This window comes from Stegodyphus dumicola, chromosome 4, assembly GCF_044657685.1.
Source record: "Stegodyphus dumicola isolate Sdum_Otavi_A_Nest chromosome 4, ASM4465768v1".
NCBI lineage: Eukaryota > Metazoa > Arthropoda > Arachnida > Araneae > Eresidae > Stegodyphus > Stegodyphus dumicola.
Genome location: NC_140771.1, coordinates 57970432 through 57982646, shown reverse-complemented (window position 1 = coordinate 57982646; position 12215 = coordinate 57970432). Strand labels below are relative to the sequence as shown.

Below are 12215 nucleotides of genomic sequence, written 5' to 3'. Positions count from 1 at the left end.
TACTTAAAACTCTTTGATGAAATACTGTTTCAGAATTTTAATTTTAAATGCGCAGGAATTATTTTCAGGCCCTAATTAATTGAAGACTTCATCTAAAAAATAGACATTGCTTAAATCAGATTTTATACGCTTTACTTAGACAAAGCTAAAAAATGCTATTTTAACTGAAATTCTCTTTTGGATGAATTTTTGGATAACGTTCTTTCAAAAATTCCTGTACTACTTTCTTTACTCCTTCGAAAGATGATACGAGAGAATACAGTTGAGGAGACAAAAATTTCCGTTTCTTTAATTCGTAGGTTCGGAGAATATTTAATTCAAATGTCTAATCTTTCTGGGATTCGTATTTTGTAAATCTAACGCTAAACATTTTGCAAATATGTGCCTATAGGAAAATTGTTGTTAGAAATGTTATTAAATGCTCACACATTTTTAAAAAAATATTATTTTACTTTGTTGATATTAAAGTTTAGTTCTTCATTATTCGGAAGGGACAAGCGAAAGAAATTTTTTTCGTTTCTTCGGTTTAGTGAGTCTGAACTTTTGGAAACAGAAATTCTATTAGTCACTGAAAGTTAGTGACATTACTAATATAAAGTGATTTTTTGTTGAATGCCATACTTTCTGTTGTTCCTAAGACCTCACAAACTATCCATTTAAAATAAATACTAAAATTTATTAAAATTTTTTTACAAAATGAGATTTGTAAAATCTGAGGTTAAGTTAAAACGCAGTTCAAAAATATTTGATGTGTGCACCACATGACTTCCATGTACGGAATATTAAATTATACGCATTTTTTCTTGCATTTCATTTAAACTTATTGGATTGAATGAAATCTACTTCGTCGATAGCGCATAAACCACAATAGAATAAGTGCACTCTTTAAAATTCACTATATTTGTTTACCATAGCGACACTCTGGTGCTAGGTTCACTTAACAGCATTATATTTCTTTCATATTATAACTCATAATGCACAAAATTTATATCATTTGAAGAACTATCTAATCGTTGCCACATGTTCTATTCAGTTATTATAATAAATCTAGAGCAATGTATACAAGAAATTAAGAAAACAAAACAAAAAAGAAACAGTTCTTCACAGATGATTCAGTATTTCTCGTTCAATTAATCCAGTTCTCACTTCGCGACAAGGCAAAAATACATAAAAACTCAAAATATCTATCTTAAAATTTACGAAGTAAATCTTAAACAATTACTTCCTCGAAAAAATTCCAGAAAGGATTAAGCATGATTTAATTCGCAATAATAAATGAAGGCGTTATCTTTGTTGTTGCGAAGTTTAGTCTCTCTAGATTGGCAACAAATCTACTATTCTGCTGTTTCAAATGCAAACAAACATATCCGCCATGTTTTAAAAATAAGCCTTAACCGCACTTAAACAACTTTTAAATTGTTGATAATTTTACAAATATTGCTTGAAGATTTCATGAAGGCATAAAAACCTTAACCGGAAGATAAGAACAACATAATTCAATCATTTTTCAAGCAAAAAATGCACAATTTACAAACATATAAGAGTAAAGAAACTGAGATCACTGAGCCGGGTAACAGACTGGATATATATATAAATATATTTACATAAGTTTGGTGCGGCCGACTGCAACCAAAATACGAGGTGCACATCTACATGTTACAGCAGTCTTGTATACAAAAATTTCAACCTTCTGAGGCTACTCGTTTTTGAGTTATGCGAGCCACCACGAAAAATTCTCTTCAGAATTCATTTTAAATCAGTTTTATAATTTTTTTTGGAGGAAAAGAGTCTTTTATTCTGTCCTTACGTAAAGATGCCACGCAAAAACGTCGTTAAATTGCAATCGATAGCGGTCAAAATGGATATTTTCGTTGAAATATGCTGCCTGAAACTTTTCACAATTACAATACTTCCTTTTTACTTCGTACAAGGAAGTAAAAAGTACATTGTATGCTTGTTGTTATATGCCTGTTACCTATCTGCCCTGTCGATCAGCTTGCCTTGCGAAAGAATATTATCGAATATTTATTGTCAAAACATATTTAAAAATTTGTCATGAAAGAAAGAGTGGCACATAATGAGGAATCGACCGATAAATAACAGACAATAAATTGAGCGGCAGCAGTGCAATAAATTGGACAATAAAGGTAAAAAATTGAGTAGCATAGTCGAGTAATGAAAACGTCCTTAAACACATGAATGAAAGGAATAATGGTAGTGAATTTCTTCACTTGCTATAAGGGTAGGACCCTGACATATTTTTCACTTATTTATTAAATTCACTTCACGGTGCGTAACATTATAGATATGATATCATACTTATCGTAGATATAATCGTAAAATTTTCACACTAGCAAAAACTTTGGGAATTCAAGTTTAAGCCAAAGTAGTCACCGAATGGTTAAGCTCAGGTACTGATGATTCTCGGGTAGATCTACTGCATCCCTAAATCCTGGAAAACCAGTTGAAACCTTCATCGAAATGAAAAGAATACACCACAGTGACTCGTTCTTTATTCTACGTCACACCTTTCTGCATGAATTTAAGATTAAACTATGCACCTTACAAGTCGTCAAAAATAAAACTGTTAATAGTTATCCTTCATACTTTGTTATATGTGACAATATCATAATTTATTTACAGATCTTAGAGTCTAACAGACGCTCATTTTGTCAAATGGCTCGACACAAGCTGTTCACATCTGTTAACGAAGATTTAATCACATTATAGAATTATGATACAACTGGTGAAATCTCCAGAAGACCAGAAAATACATAGTTAGCATTTTTGTGATGACTATAACCAACATTTTCACCTGGACTTCGTCGGCGCTTTGGTTTTTATTTTTTCCATTCCTATTCCTGCCATTACAGAATTTTAGGCGTTAGTTTTACATCATAAGCATTGGGTGTACTATGGATAAAAGTGCTATTTCTGACTAGTTTCAATTCTTATTTGGAATTATAGTTTCCAATCAACAAAGTGTATTGTTGCATGCGTAAGGTTTCGTAACAGATTGAATGCACGCAGAACCGATGATAGCTTGATAAAATTTATTTTCCAAACGAAACACTTTGCAGTTCGGAACTTTTCATAAAAGTACTCAAATAGATTTTATCAGTTTAAGAGCACAATCAAGAGCTACCTTCAAACTGCTAATAGCATTAAATACAACACAATGCAAAGCGCATCCAAAGAGCGAAACTCGCACGCTCTCTCAATCCTCCGAAGTCCGCTCTGAACTAAAAACTGAGAGCTGATGATGTCTCCGGTCTTATACAGTTTTCCCCCTGCCTCCGAGACATCTCTAGTGCCATCCATTTTCGAAATTACTGGAAGGCATATAAAGTCACATATAAGGGCCGGATACGGTATAGGGATCAGTTACAATACCATTTACAGTTACGGAGAGACCGGACCAAAAATCGCCAAATGGTCGCTAAATTTGGCGAATTTTTGCAATTTCTCGTCAAATTTGGCGAGAAAAATTAACTGCCGAAACCATTGCCACCTTGGCGATATCTCGCCAAGTACCATTTACATCAATGTTAAATAGACTTGGCCCTGTAATTTTATTTTTCCCGCAGAGCTTCACCTCTTCAGGCTTCTTATGTCTCATTATACAACAGATTCTACAGTTCTACATATAATTTCACTAAAACTATTTACATATACACAAAATTCTGAATAGTACATTACTACCACACCAAAACATTTATTATATCCGTATTTCTTACTAAAATAAAATACATTTCATGCGGATTTAAGCCTAAGATAGATTATATTATCTCAGAAAAGAGTAAAACTTCGTTATTTCATTCTGATTAGCTGTTTCACCTGACACTAACCATTATTTCACTTTTACAGCTATTTACTTCGAACGTGCTAAATTACTTCGAACTTACTTCGAACGTGCTAAATTGAATCAAGGTACCATATCTTGCACCTTGATTCAGTTTAACGCTAAGTCATTGCCTAACAAAGATCTCCTTAGGCCACTTACGGGCTCTTACACCACAATGTGAATGCACTTTCATTTTCCGGCAGCTTTTTTCAGCTATTTCACAACTGCATTCGCAAAGTAGTTCTGTTAACTGACGTCATCTCCTTGTCCTCTTTTGACCGAATTCTTCTGTCTCCTGCAGCAAAAATCCAGAGTTAGAATATATGTTCTTTTACCACAAAAACGTAATCCACCCATTAACCAGGATCTGTTGACTGTATACCGGCTTATTTTACGAGTTACTGTGCGGCGTATTCATCTTTATTTTTATAAAGCATGCAACCAAGCAACCGGTTCAGGCTTCAGGCCGAAAAATAACGGAGATTCTGACGAGACAAGAATTTGAGAATGTTACCATCATCTGTTACTGGCTTTACGATGCTCACGAAAAAACTTCCTCAATGGATTGCAAAGGAAATATTAGCAATAATTCATTCATTAAATATACTGAGAAAATTCGCAGTACTTAAGGAAAATTTAAATAAAAATAATTTGCAGTCCAATTCTTCCGATTCTAGATATTCTAGATTCTGAAAGGTATTATGATCTAGTGTATTCAGAATGCGAAACGCAAGAGCAAAAAAATTTAATTAAAAGCAAAAACTTCCTCCCTACTATTTTGATGTAAAATTTCAATATTGTTAGTGTTTTCACAATTTGAAGGAAGCCTTTTCTAGACGTTTATTGTTTTCTTTCGCATATTTAGTGTCGTGAAAAAATAAAAAGTATTGCCACTTGAGGGTACCATATAGCGAAAGAAATACACAGCTATATTATGAATAATTCTTTTCTTTTATTGATTAAGCTTATAAGTAGTGTTAATTTACTATTAAGGATATCATACCAAGTTTCTCCCTTTCCATTTGGATTTAACATTTTGAAGAGCACATTTTAAACCTATATCTGAAATTTCTGGTAATTATGTTATGTTTCGTTTCTTGGGTTATGTTCCATATCTGCCAATAAATCTTAAACTAGTAGGCATGTGGTAAGAGCTTACTTTATATCAAGTGTTAAACTGAAATCTTCATATCTAGAGCAGACTGCAATTTTTTTAAATCTTAGGATTTTTATATTTCTGAATTTTTTAATAGTTTTCTTTCATTTCTAAAACTTTAATGATAAAACTCTTCGTAATGTTAAGGATGCATTCTGGCTTGAAATTACTATATATATTTAAAAAGAAAGACTGTTGTTAAACAATTTACTTACTACTGGCAAATTACTTTAATAAGATCTTAAATTTTGTGGGTTGAAAATATTTTGTTTTAGAAATACACGAACTTCTAATATCTTCAGCAATAATTCTTTTAGAAATTAATAAATTAAAAAAAAAGGTTTATGCAGTGATTTAAGAAAGAACTTTTCTTCTAAGATAACTGCGTGAATAATATAATACTAGTACGTCAAAGATTATACAGATGAATTCAAATTTTTGTAACAGTCTCATTAAATTCTGATCAGGAAGAGCGTCGCTCTGCTATTAGATACAGCATATTAAAACAAGAAGAAAAATTCATTAAATATAATGTGGCAAAAAGTAAAATTTCAAATAAGCTCTGTTATACACTCAAAGAGGAACAGCTGGATTGTTCTTGTGTACGTTCACGCATTGGATTAAACAAACTAATAAACAAACAAACAGTTTAGCAAACAAATGCACTTCGAATAGGAAGAATAAATGCATAAATAAAAATATTACGAGGCATTCAAACAAATTAAGTACAACAGATTTTGTGTTAAAAAGCTAGTTTTAACAGACATACGCGGTATAAAATTGTGGCTTAAGTAAGAGAAGAACACGCTTCATGTAAAGATATATTGAGCTGAATTAAATGTTGCTTTTTTTTTTTTGCCAAGAAATTAATTTACTGCTTCCTGGTTAAGTACTCGTATAAATTACATTAATCAATGAAATGAAATCACAAGAGTTCATGTATTCGTTTCGCACCGATTTCCGATCTTTTATTGCAAGAAAACGAAGGATATTGAATAGGGAATAGGACTAGGCTCTAGCTCCTGTTAGACTGTTACACTACAAGAGCATGAAGGAGGAATGCTTTAACCATCAAAAGACACAAGTCTTCCGTGTTTGCTCATTCCAAGTCCTTAAAATACTGATGGAATAGTATGGGTTCTCCCGAATAGTATGGGTTAGGTAGAACTGGAATTGGTTTAAGGAAGGATTCCTTGAAGTACTAGCAAGTGGTTTGAAAAAGATGCAACAACAAATTTCCGTAAGGCGTACTGTGTAGCATTCGACCGAAAGCTTGATCCCTTTGTTATATGTACCAATAGCTGAATAAGTAGGTAACGAAAGATATGTAGTACGAAAAGTATGACAGATATGAATATACTGAAATAATTCTCATATTATTTTTTTCCTTAATTTTAATTCCATTTCTTAATTCTACAATAATCATTACAATCGTCCTTCGAGAGGAGCTTCGATAAAATAAATACAATTTCATGATGAAATCGAAGAAAATTCTATATTTCATAATTATGAAGTTACAATAAATAGGCAAATTCAATAATATAATTCAATAACAGAATTTTGGTCTCTTCCTTTCGACAGGGTTTCTTTAGAGATAAACCAGGTAGTTATCAAGAGGAACTACCAAAATTTTAATCCATTGATCCACCAAAGCGATGCTGTCTGCTTGGAATTGTATCATTTTCAATCAAAAACTTAGTGATGCGATGCATTGCTACATCAGAAAGGTGAATGATAGCAGAACTTTTAATGGGACGGAGCCGCATCCTCTTATGCCGCTAGTCTGCCCTTGCGTGACGAAAAATTCGCGTGACTTTAAAATCCATCCACGCCCATTTATTGAAGTCACGAGAAGCACAATCGAAAGAATACGCCTTCGATCCACCTTAGTAACCGCAAATGAGCAAAAACTTCAACAAGGTCTTAGCTACTTGTTTAAGTCACAGAAGCAAATGATTATATACTTCTTACTGCTAATGGCCACCAGTATCTGCAATTCTGTACTCAGTGACGTTTTTCCTTTCAGCGAGAGTAAAATATTAGAAAAAGCACAAAGAGTAATCCAAGCTGATTTTCATTATCCATTGCAAATTAATATGCTAATAAAATGAAATATATTCTGATACGCAATCCGATCGTTTAGATCTCAGTTTAACACACGGAAGATAACGTAAACAGATCTTCTGATATTGATCTAAAATGCGTTAAAAGTAAAATTTTAAAATTCAAGAATCTTTCGTATTTGGGGAAAAGAAGTTCTAGAGGTTGACAGCTCTTAGGGCTTTGATGTAAAAGTTTTCGTCTCGCAATCGTCAGGCCTCGGAAACACTTCATTGGCTATGACACTGCCTCTACAGAAAGCCATTTTAAATGTAAAGATTTTACTACTTTAAAGGTAAACATAATAGAACCATTAAACTTACAAGGGAAGAAGTTCATACTTATAAACACTTCATAGTTAATTCTATAAATAATAATTCCATCTTGTCATATATACTCAATATAGCTTTTCTAAAGCGGACGTTTTCAGCAGATTTCCCGAAAATTACGGCATATAAGTTCAGAAGTCGACTGTGCGCCTTTATATATTTAAAAAATTAGTGCACAAGAAACGAAGGCTAGAGCATAATTTTTTTTATTAAAACTTAAATAAACGTTTGTGAAAAAAAATACTAAATAATATTATTCACATAAACTTCATCTTAGAATGATATCTTAATATTTTTCGATTGGTTAGTCAGCTCCATACATCCAGTTTAAGAAATGAATCAAATAAGCCAGACTTTTACACTAAGACAATTTTGACCACGCAATACACATTTTTATAAGGAATTCACAGAGGAAAAATTTCAGTGCTGAAGTTTTTCCTGTGAAAGAATAGTCAGACAAAACGAATTCAGCGTTATAATATCAAAATAACTGTAGGTAAAATTTTCTGGCGAGATCGTATACAATTGCTGTTAAGCTCAGCTAAGCATGTAAATGTTTGGAATAGTTTCTAAAAGGCAAATTACTCATTTACAGAAATACTAAAATTCCAAATTTTTTTCTTCACTTCGAAATGGATTAAGTCATATAATTTTTAAAAGTTTTTTTGGTCAATTTTGCATATCGCCGATCCACTTGTTTAATTTTCTCCTTCCTCGAAAGATTTAAAACAGAATTAGGAAACGATCACTAATTGAGAGTTTCTTCGCAGAATTCTCGCATAAAAACTTAAGTTTTTACAAAAGACCTCATGTAATCAAAACTCTCTTCGTCTAAAACTGGAACCATGGATATATGATCAACCATTCGAGGAATGCTTATTAGAGCAATCTCTTTGAACATATTTTATAACCTTGATTATTATACCAGCTTTTACTGAAAGAGAAAATTCTCTTGTCTCTTAGAGCCTATTTTACAAATTGCATAAGTTATGATTCCGCCTGTATGTAATATGAAAATTTTTTCGTTCGTTCTAGCTGACACATTATATCCAAGAGCCATATGCGTAAACACAATACTATTCACTGTCGGGCCGAATTTGCTCCTTTTTCTCGAAGGACAGTGGTTAGCGCAGTGGCACAGTGGTATACACCGATAGCAGTGCTTAGCGTTCCAACGATGCGGCATTGGTTGGGCCGGGGCGTGAATCCCGAAGAGGACTTGCATAGTTGTATGTATTTAGTGTTTGCACAACATGAGGGTGCTTGAAATACTGGCGGAAGCAGGCCAAAAGTCCTCACAAGAGGTTGGATGGCTGGGGAAAAGGGGTGGGAAACCTTTAGATCTATTCTTCGGGGTGTTCTTCATCAAAATTGGGACGAAGTACTGCAACTAGTGCGGAGGGAACTATAACTGTTAAACAATTGGATGAGTTCTTGTGTCTTGTCCAATTTTTCTTATCTCAGAGTTTAAGCATTCGTATGTTGAAAACAATTAGCTATAAGGAGCCCTTTTTATTCTTTCGTGTTGCCGCATTCTCGACATAGTGATAGAGGAGAAGGCTGCCATAGCCCTGAGCTCGGTTTAGAGTCCCTGAGAAGGCATGGGTGTTTGTAAACGTATAGTGGCTTTTTGGCAATAGGGCACTTAAAATACTTGTCACTCAAGAGCCTCCCCTCTCCGAGAGATTAGAAGTAGGAGCTTGAAGGATGGGAGATTCTCGGATTCGTCTTCTTGATGTTCTCGATCAAAACTCAATTTTATTAGGTTGTTTGGTTAGGTTACTTAAAAATGGCAAAACATGCAAATGAAATTTGCCTTCAAAGGATTTTTTATGGGAAATTAGTTAGTATTCATGTTATATATGGAGAAAATCATGAAAATCAATCATGAAACCAACCCCGTTTGCTTGGGTTTAAACCCGGGTAGAATATTCAGTATTCAGCGATCTTAACCACTCGGCTACTAAAAATGAAAAGAGTTTTCCCTTTCATGAGCGTTAATTAGATCGCCCCCTCTGCAGCGTTCTCGGTGATGAAACATCTAAATAACCGATTCGTTTGAATATTCTTAACTAATAAATTGGACATTTGAAACAACTTCTTCGAACTTGGATCGGCTTTGCTAAGTACAGAAATAGATATTTCTTCATTCACTCAACTACAGACTACTGTTACTTACCATATTTCCTTCCCTCAAGAATTATTACATATCTATTACATTAGCCAATAAATTAAAAAAAATTAAATATTCCACTGGAAGTGCCCTGGAATTACCGCATTTTTCCGCATACTTTTCCTCTTAGCTTTTTAAAGCAGGATTCTGAAAATTTTGCATGCATTCGCATAATTTCCATTTTCTTCAAGGCGTTCAAAAAGACTCCGATTTTTCTTTCGAGACCTAAATTTCGAGCTTTCTTAAATTTTAAAATGGATTCCATCATGTAGCGATTGTTTTCGTCTTACAAAATCCAACATTCATAGATTTTGTGTGCATGGGCTCTGACTGATGAAACAATAATAATGAAGAGCTTCAAGAAAACGAAGAAATCTAGGAAACAAGGGAAACGAGGAATGCTCATGATGGTTCGGAAGATCATAGCACCTGGGAAGACAGAATGAAAGGTGAAGAAGACGATGACAATATTGACGATGTAGACGACTTTCAATTTGTACCCGATGACACAGCAGTTCCAACATCATAAATGATTTAAAGCCTAGAGATTAGCAACATTAACACCGGACAAGAATCGAGATATAGGAAGTATAAATGAGGATATCTTATTGGATACTGGTAATGCTAATATTATTATGTATTCTTATTGGAATGCATGTTTCTTTTAAATAAATAATATTGAGATAGCTACTGACAGTTTATCCATGAAGAGGTTTAATTCATTTACGTTCTTACTGTAACTGCGTTTTTCGGAAATTAAATTTTTCGCATAAGTTTCGCCTCTCGATTTTAGTATGATAAAATGTTTTAGAATATGTAAGTAATTAAGATATTTCAATTTCTGTGAAGATAAAAAATACCAGCAGGCAAATACGGGAAAATGGGATTTCGTAAATACATCCCTATTTCAAATTTCAGTCGGAGTTTCAATTTTCGCGCATTCTCTCATTGAAGAATAATTGCATTTCATCGCATCTTAAAAATTAAGAAAAACCGGAAAAAAATTTCTTCTAGCATTGTTATTACAACTCAACTTGCAAGAATTTTCAAAGAATTAATTGAAAGATGCAGTTGGAATACTATGCCGAGTAGTCAATCAATGTACAAAAAGAAAGATATCAACTTCATAAGAAGATCGATTCAAAGCGAATAAACTTCGATGAAACTATGGAAAATTATAGCCCACTTCGAGATATTAGAACAAGATACTGGACGTAGAAACAGATCTGTCATAGATAAAAATGAGATTATGTTCGTAAGTGTAAGATAAAATTTCTCCGATGGCCGATCTGCACAAATTATACAATTCTGCTTGTATCTTTGACGATAGAGTTCATTCCATGCATGATTGTTTTACGATACTGATCTGAATTATGACGAAACTGTTCAATGAAATGTCTGCAATGATGCTGTACTATTTTAGCAAATATGTTGCTCCAATTGATATTCTTGTCAGCTAATACGCGTGTGAAACTGAGTTTTGTTATATTTTACAAGAACAATGATGCGTCGACTTTACTCTTTGCTTTCGTTTCTACCAAGGCACAATTTAGAGCGTTTTGTGTCCAACATTTGCAAAAAAATCGACTTGTAACCGCAAAGCTTTATTGAGTTTTATAAAAGCAGTAGTTCTCGTTTATTATTGTAACATTTTTATTCGGCGTTCCTGATGATTATGATTTTTTTTCCCTTAGAATTTACCACGTTTCAGGGAACAGTCGTTGATCGCCTGCGTCTTTGTTAAATAAAATACTTGAAAAAGTTACAAGACACAAATATAATGGAATCGAATTTTATGTGTAGTTACAGAATTATCAGATGGAGAATATGAATGAGATTTCTTACAAATAAGATGAAGAAATTTCAATCAAATATTAGAAGAATTAGCGAGCACTTGGCCATTATGTATAAAAAGTATTTTCTAACATCATTTACATCAACAGTCTAATTATCTGTTTGCTGTTTTTAGGAAGGATATTGATGTAATAAATCTGAGACAGAGCGAAGAATATAAGTGACTAATATTCTCCCAAACATACTTTTCAGTAGAACAAAGCTGCTGTCTAAGATAATATTTTGCTTATAGATAATATTTAAATCGTTTTGCTCATGAATATGAACCCACTTAGTGTAAAGTGAAAAAACCTGAAACTAGAAAACCAAAGACAACTAAAAATGCCAGAGAGTATAAACACAGATGACGTTATTTTTACGAACTCCTAATTCATGTACTACGTTCTTTTATAATCTACGGCTTTGGTTGCAGTGTTTTTTGATGTTGTTAACTTTATGAATCTGATAATATCTGCGTTTTTTTTTAAATACAAAATAATCCCCTCTTAACATATCTTGCAAGTCTGCAGTATTAAAGGCCAAACTTAAATCGTAAATAGAGCATTCTGCTGGACCACAGTTACTGTTCATTAGAATTCTTCAATTACAATAAGAGATTACCTTACAGAGTGATAAAAGAAGAGACATGGATATTTTTAAAACGAATCAAACTATTTTTTCGAGTTATGTAGCACAAAAAACACTCTTTTTTCCTCTTTGGGTTGATTCATGAGTGGTTCGTAATTTTTTGTACACGGTACTCGGGGTATAAAAAAGTGC

The 12215-nt window shown here is 33.1% G+C and overlaps 1 protein-coding gene and 1 pseudogene across 4 annotated transcripts in view; both read right to left on the bottom strand.

Moving 5' to 3' along the window:
- LOC118182390 (protein spitz-like) overlaps positions 1 to 12215 on the bottom strand; it is a 140244-nt gene that overhangs the window by 106575 nt on the left and 21454 nt on the right. The window lies entirely within an intron of this gene.
- On the bottom strand, positions 7204 to 7363 carry LOC118182391 (U4 spliceosomal RNA; annotated as a pseudogene).